Raw genomic sequence first — 8,078 nt, 5'->3', positions numbered from 1 at the left:
GAGTTGATTTCCAGCCTTCAGAAACACTCTTTGGAAGATAGTGTAAAAACAATAGGAAGGCTATCAGCCTAGGAATCAAGAGATTACGGTTGTAGCACAAGGGGAGTATAATGTTAACCTAGTGCACTCATTCACATTTGAGAAAACTGATACTTCTTACTGCCTCATTAGTTGGTTAAAGATGCAGCCAAGCCTAAAAATGGGGGTTCCTGATTCCTTGTCCAGTGACTTCTCCAAGACACTAAATACATGTGAGACCCATTCACCCTGGAAGGCCACCATGTGGTCTAACTTACTTCCCTGCATAGAGGGTACTATAAAGGTAAGTTAATTCCTCCAAACATAAAACCATTCCTTTAAGTTAAGCATGTCAGATACAACCAGTTCAACTTAAACCCATGCTGCCGTGCCTTGGTCACAGCGAACATATTAGTAACTAGAGATAAGGACTAGTTTGGAATCTTTGTGATTTGGTGGTTTATTTTCCTAAATATATTTTTCTACATTTCTACCTAAAAGGCAAAAGAATTGCATATATTTAAATATATAAAGCATGTACACACACACACATACACATACACTCACAGACACACATGTAAATCTTAAGCTGTGTAGGTGAAACCAGCAGAATTTGGTACTTTCTACCAAAAGTTTCATTGTGATTTGGTTAGTTTAAAGCCAGCTTTAAGCTATCCAAGAAACACATCTGTGTTTTGAGTCTGCTAGGTACACAGTTGAACAACCCAAATATTGAGATACATTATATTAAGACATAGAACTTCGGCATCTTCAGCATGTCTGAGTTTGTAGTCTTGAAAACTGAATTAAGAAAAGGGAATTTAAAAAAAGGGGAATTTATTAGCAATGTTCGAACTCATTAATTAATTAGTATTCAATATCTCTTCTGTAAGTAAGCAATTTTATCTCCATTTTGAGGATAAAGAAACTAAATCAAAGTCAAAGAGCTTTACTGGCTTACCTGAGATTTAACTCCAAATAAAACTCAGGATTTAATGGTTTTTGGTCTAGTATTTTGGTCACTGATATTACAGTACTATTCTGAAAGAATCCAAATGAGTATGTACTCTCATTGCTTCTTTCCCATAGTAACCCTCAATCTTTGATTTTGAGCAGTACTACAAATAGTAACTCATACCCAAAGGCATAACTTCCAAGGTTATTTGTATCTTGGAAGCAAATACTTGGTGTAATCTCCAATGTTTAGTTCTTTTTTTTTTTTTAATTTTTATTTATTTATGACAGCCACAGAGAGAGAGAGAGAGGTGCAGAGACACAGGCAGAGGGAGAAGCAGGCTCCATGCACCGGGAGCCTAATGTGGGATTCGATCCCGGGTCTCCAGGATCGCGCCCTGGGCCAAAGGCAGGCGCCAAACCGCTGCGCCACCCAGGGATCCCCAATGTTTAGTTCTTATCCCCAAACTACTATATTAAATTTTAATATTTTATCTTTCATACTTCTATCGTTGTTTACTAAGTTATTCTAATTACCAAAATACTTTAAAAAGTACTACTCCATCTTTTTTGACCTAATTTTCCCTAAGTTATAATTGGTTAACACCCAAGAAAAAGAATTCTTATTTATGTTAGGATCTTGGTTTTCTTCAGAAACAGTCTTTACATATGAGTAATAGCCATTTAAAGATTTCAACATGAAAATCTTGAAAGAAAATAAATGTTCCAACAAAAAATAACAAAATAAAAAGCATTAATTTAACTTGAAGTTAAATTTTTTCTAGCAGCATTTATATTTTCACTTTTATACCTGATAATATTTATCATTCTCAAGATGCTCTGTCAATATTAATAAATTATTAAAGTTCTCACTAAAATAGGGACTATTACTCTCATGATAAGAATATTGAGACAGAGAATTATATTCAACGTACTAAAAGTATACTCATAGCTAGAAAATTCCATGTAATATAGGCATATTACTAACATATATTACTAACATATTACTAACCTTATATTTCTTTCCTTTGAGAATTAAGAATAAAATATTAAATGTTTAATAAGTACAATAAGAAGTGTAATCAAGGGCTTGAAAGAGTTAATTCTGATACTAAATAATGCCTAACTTCAATAAGGAACTAGCGTAAGTCCTCAAAGTTTCAGATTCATAATTTAATTGGCTAGATTGGGTGCTAGGATATGAAATAGAATAGCAAAAAAAAATTCTTAAAATAAATATTAAAGAACTGGAAAAAGAAAAAAGAATTTTCACATACTAAAATTAAATTTCTGAAAAGCAACATTGCTACTGCTGGCGTCGAATTTCCGTTTCACGATATAATATAATACAACATAAAATACCAATCCACGTACACCTATGTATATGTATCAGTTCAGTCCAAATTCTTCAGTCCACACACCCATGTGAATAAAAGGCAACTCAAATCAATGTCCTGGTGAAGGCACTGTAGGCAAACAGAACTGGTTTGAGTCAAATAACAGGCTCTGGGTTAGGAGTGTATGGAAAAGCATAAGGTGTCTGCCCCTATGACAGAAGTATAAAATAACCACAGGAAGGAGAGTATAGAGAAAGATTAGTCAGGGAAGATACGTAGTGATTAAATAGTTACTTCTGTCATGAATGATTATGAGGAAAATAAATCATGTGAGATATTTCTGGTTTAAGAAAAAGAATATAGATTCTAGAGAGAAGCTTCCTTCAATTCTAATCTGGATTCCAAAATGTGTTAGCTGTGTGACCCTAGTCAGGTTATATAACCCTCCAGAGCTTCTGTTTTCTCATCTCTAACATGAATAAAAATTAATTCTTACCTTGAATGGTTTGGGTAAGAATATATAAAATAACATGCTGTGAAAAGAGCCTTGTAGAACTCTGGATATGAACAGTAAACCTAGCCAATGTCAGTTCTCTTTCCTTCCCACATGCCCTCAGCCTTACTTAAAGATAAGGGAATACAACAGACCACCTCTCTTACAGCCTACAAATTCTACTGGCTCCCGGGCAGTTCAGATTTTTGAGTCTCCTTAATCTCTTAATCCATCTATAGAAGTACACTTCCAAACTAGAGGCATTGTAAAACTGTATAGTTATTTGTCCTAGGTTGTTGATGTTCTGAAAAGTCCTTGATAACCATGTTTATCTATGTCTGTATTCCAAATTTTAAGGCCATTTCCGTATCTCAACAACTATCCCTACCATAATCTATCACTTCTCTCTCTCTCTCTCTCTCTGTCTCTCTCTCCTTATACACACACACACACACTTCAGAGGGAATGTGGACATAATCAAAATAGAATTACCCGAAAGGGCAACTCATTGTTTTTCTTTTCAGATCCAGAAGAACTTCAAAAACCAGGAGAGTTCCTAAAAGTTTGAGACCCTTTGGGTAGTCTCAGAGATATGCCTCACATCAGTAAACCTCAGGCCTACTGTAAGCCCACCCTAGAAGAAAACCACACCTGACCTCCAGACTCCACAGTGAGGCTTGTGTTCAGCAAGTACACCGGTCTAAGACATTAGGCTCCTTTGAAGAGTGGAACACTCAGAAGAATGAAACAGAAAAAAAAAATTAAGTACAGACATTTCATTTAAGCCCTCAACAGACCAGTTTTAAAGCATAATTAACCAAGCAAGTAAATCTATGGCAGAGTATGCATCTGTCCATTGAGCTGATTCAATGCTACTGTAGTCCGAGAAGAGAAACAGGGAAGAGAAGGGAAGGAGAGGAAAAAGGAAGAATAGAGAAAGCAGAGAAGGTAAAGGAAGAAAAAAGGAAAGCTTACTCATAAAGTACATTTTCTTTAAAGCTGTGGGAATCATTAGGATTGACGCTAGCAAACCCAGATCCTCCCCAAAGCATGAAATGGTATTACTCTACCACTTTGGAGAAACTGTGTCTCTGCTTCTGAGTGCAAAGCCCTTCACAAAATTCCAGGGAACCTGTCATATCAAACTTAGCAGCCTTCCTGAACCAGGCCCACAACCCCAATCTAAATTCCTCCCTGATGGCCCCCAAATGACCTGTCCTGACTAGGCTCTGTGGTGATGTATATGTGCAAACAAACCTGTTTATTTCTAGGTCTTTGGGGATCATTGAACCACCTTGGGATAAAGGCAGTTGAGATAGAGCAGGGTCTCAGCTTGCTGGTTTTATAAAAAAGCTTCCTTTCTTCATAAGCTGGAGTATCTAGAAAACCTCTTGGGATATTCATAATCTTCAGTTAAGTGTGGTCTTCAGAAAACTGGAGTCTGATTAAGGATAGTTCCAAGATATGTAATTATATATTTTCATGGCCATGTATTTTTTTCTCCAATAGCAAAGACCTTTTCCCCTCTATGCTTTTTCCCTACAAAATATGTTCAAGTAAATGTTCTCATTTTTAGGGTTTTAATTTTAAATATGGGATCCATGCATCTACAATGTACATGCAACTACTGGGAAATAAAACACTGTGCACATACATAAAACATAACATTATATTGCAGCAGATTAGCACAAACTCCAAAGGGCCAATCTTGACGTGAAACCTGAGTCATTCTCCTGCCTCTTGATACCTTTGTCATCAGGTATGGAACAAATGATTTTTACCAGAGTTTAATTTTCATGGGATTTCCTAGGCACTTTGAGTGGAGAGAGAAGAGAACAACAGAGAATGAAAAGCTTGAAAAATGGCTCTTTTCCTGGCAGAGGGAGACTAGTTCAGTATCGTTAGCATTACCACACAAACTCTACTTGATCCATGGACTCTGCTGCCCACCCCTCCTCCTCCTCTCTAACACCCCTGCCCCCAGTAATAGTCCTACAAAAGGCAATAAAACATGTAAGGGGCACTATAGGAGTTCAAGGACTTTCAGCTACATTCTATTCCATAAAAGCACAAAACCAAGCCAAACCAAACCAAAACACCTTAGTTCTTTGCCATAGCTTCAACACAGCTAACTTCTTACAGTATCTCCTTAATTGGGGGGGGGGGGGGGGGGGGGAAGAGGAGGGAAGCAAGCTTGTGGCAACTTTATCAACTGAGTCTCTGATTACCAAACTAAAAAAAAATCCAAATAAAGAAGTGTTCCACTTTGTACATTTTAATTTTTAGGCATTTCTAAAACTTAGCTCTCATTAAAAGAAAAAAAAAAAAACTACCATAAAGAAAGAGCCTGCCAAATAATCTGTTTTAAACTTATACTAAACAGCCACAAACCATTGAAATTTAAAGCATTTAAATACATACACATACATCTTTGGAGACTTTTATGCAATTCTCTAGAACACTCTGCTTTGTCACAAATAGTTATATAAGCAGATAGATTTCTGGGTAAAAAACTGTTGTGTAAGCCAAAATGGAGTTTACGATATATGTATCAAAATGCAATTAGTCGAAGGAAATATTAAACTAAGAACTGTGGAAATTTGGAGGGGGGGAATTTAATTCAGAAGCTTCATTTTCTTTTGTTTCCAAAAAATGAGATGTCATATCATGGTATATACAGAAATACATCAGCGTTGTTTAGATGTAATGCAGGTAAACCAAATCAAAATTTTCCATTAAAAATTACTTTCGGTGTACTCATAAAGTATTTAAATCGAAGACTCAAATAAACACATATCGTAGGAAGTTCTAGTTTCCTAAATATAACTTTGACTCTCTAGTGAGCCGGAAGTTTATAAATAAATAAGTACCAGGTTGAGTCTCTTCACAGAAGTCTCAGATCTATACAGCTAACCAGAATTCTCTGGCAACAGGGTAAATCATAGGGGGCAAGTCAAATTTCTATCAGTTTCTTTTTACCTTCTATCATGAAAAACTACATTGATTTATTTTTAGATAAAAGAAAAAGTACTAGGTATTAAAGCAACATTTGATAGAGTTTACATTTATACTTCATGATAACCTATTGATATTATACTTTGTCAGATCATGTGGATATAAATTGAACTGAATTTGACAAATTCTGTCAAGATAGAAAAAACGTCTGAATTATATGCAGCTGCCAAGAAGAAAAGCAAATGTAAAAATTGAAATATGTTTTAAAATAAGCTCACCAGACTACATATACTTTTCATTTTATAGCCATAGGCTTTGCCATCTAACCTTCATTTGGATAAAGATGCACGAGGTCTACCAAGATATTTGTTTCCTTCTGTAACTGAGATTTATTTAAATGTGTCATTTAAAAAAAAAAAAAGTCCAGCTGGATTTTTTTTAAGGCAAAAAAAAAATTTTTTTTTTCCAGGACATAAATGACTTAGCTACCTATTAAGTAATTTTCATGATGTGCTAAATTTATCATGTGATTTTTAGGTTTTTGTTACAGATTTCAGTACTTTCTTTTAAAAAGTGCAATAGTATGTATATAGTACTGAATAAATGTACTTTGGAACAACAATGATTTCATAAAGATATATCAAATTTAATAAATACTGTGTCCATGGCAAATAACATAAACAAATAGCATTTCTCTATTTTAAACATTTGCTGAATATATATTCATGTATTATTCTTTTCTCCTTTGACAAATGTGGAAGCTATTCCAATTTTCATACAAATTCACTGGTATGTTTAAGGGAATGTCATTACAATGCTATTTAGTTAATTCCTTAGCAAAAAAAAAAATAAATAAGAGAAAAATAATGTAAAGATAAGTATTTGGAGTCTATAAATATGTATTAAAATAATGTGCTGTGTGATGATATATGTACACATTCAATGTATTATATATCATGATTAAGGCTTTTCTCGACTATTTGCTTCTTCAGTAGAACTCAGAAGATAATCTGTCACTGATTAGTCCCATTTAGTACATACCTTCAGTTTACAAGTAAAACTACCCACACAAATAGAGGATTGCTTCCTTTAAGCAACTTAGGAAGCTAACCAAAATACTAAAAGAAAAAACATGACATAAAATTGTCATGTCCCACAAATGGATTTGTTGAGTGAATATATTGCGTGTATCCACACCCTAAACACTCTTCTGAAACAGTAGAGATTTCTACAGCAAACGTGTTTTGTTTTTTGGTAAAGATTAGTCCTTTAAAAACAATGAATTTTAGGTGACACACTGTTGTGCATGAAAGAGATTCCTACTCTTTTCCTGAATATCTTATTTGCTCATTTGGAAAACAATTTGTAAAAGAATTATTCATTGTTCCTATGCATAAATTTTAAAAATAATTCACCACACTTGACCAAATTTTTTTCAAAGTATATACAGAAAGAAAAGAATACTAAACTTTCCCCTGCCTACATGTGAGAGCTTGTCAGCATCAACTCTAAGGCCTTTTAATCCCAGGCTTTAAATAATTCAGATAACAGTTGATTACTCCATTGCAAGAAGCGTTGAGCTCTGCAAAATCTGAGTAACACAATATTTTCAACATAAAAAAGCCAATCTCAAATAGTAGGCATCTAAGTAAAACACTTCCTGAGACCAAACCATGCAACTCATTTTTGCATTTACTACATAAAGTCTGGTAAATACCAGTGCAGTTTACTACCAAGTAATTCTGCATTCTTGCTTTCATTACCAAGCCATCTAGTTCTACAGCTTAATTTGCTGAAGTCACAATCCCCCTCCATACATTTTCTGGGCTTAAAAGGCTTCTTTGAATCATAACAAGTGAAATGGTTAGTTATGTTACACAGGAATTCAAAAGTGCACACAAACGAAATTTTAAACTTAAAAGACTACTGCTTTGACATTCACTTCTATTTCTTTAGGAAAATAATTGTTCTATAGCTTTTGACAACCAAGATTCACTATCTGCCGCCTCTGTTCACTTGTACACATCAGCCATTACAAAAGAGTTTTGCTCACTTGGCTAAATTACAACCTGAGTAATGTAAAACAGACAGACTAACCAAGAAATATTGGCTTCCAACCCCAAATCAAAATGCAACAAAACTTCGCCATCAAAAATATCTAGCTGAGTTGCAAATCATCCATAAAGCTGATGTATGTAGCACTTCACTTTGATGTATATGAGTGTCCATATATGTCTTAGCATGTGTTCATAATTATCATGTAACCAGATGAATGAAAGAAATACAATTAGGTTACAAACATCAAATAAGCTCTGCAAAAA

This window comes from Canis aureus, chromosome 28 (genome assembly GCF_053574225.1).
Source record: "Canis aureus isolate CA01 chromosome 28, VMU_Caureus_v.1.0, whole genome shotgun sequence".
NCBI lineage: Eukaryota > Metazoa > Chordata > Mammalia > Carnivora > Canidae > Canis > Canis aureus.
This window is presented reverse-complemented; position numbering follows the sequence as displayed.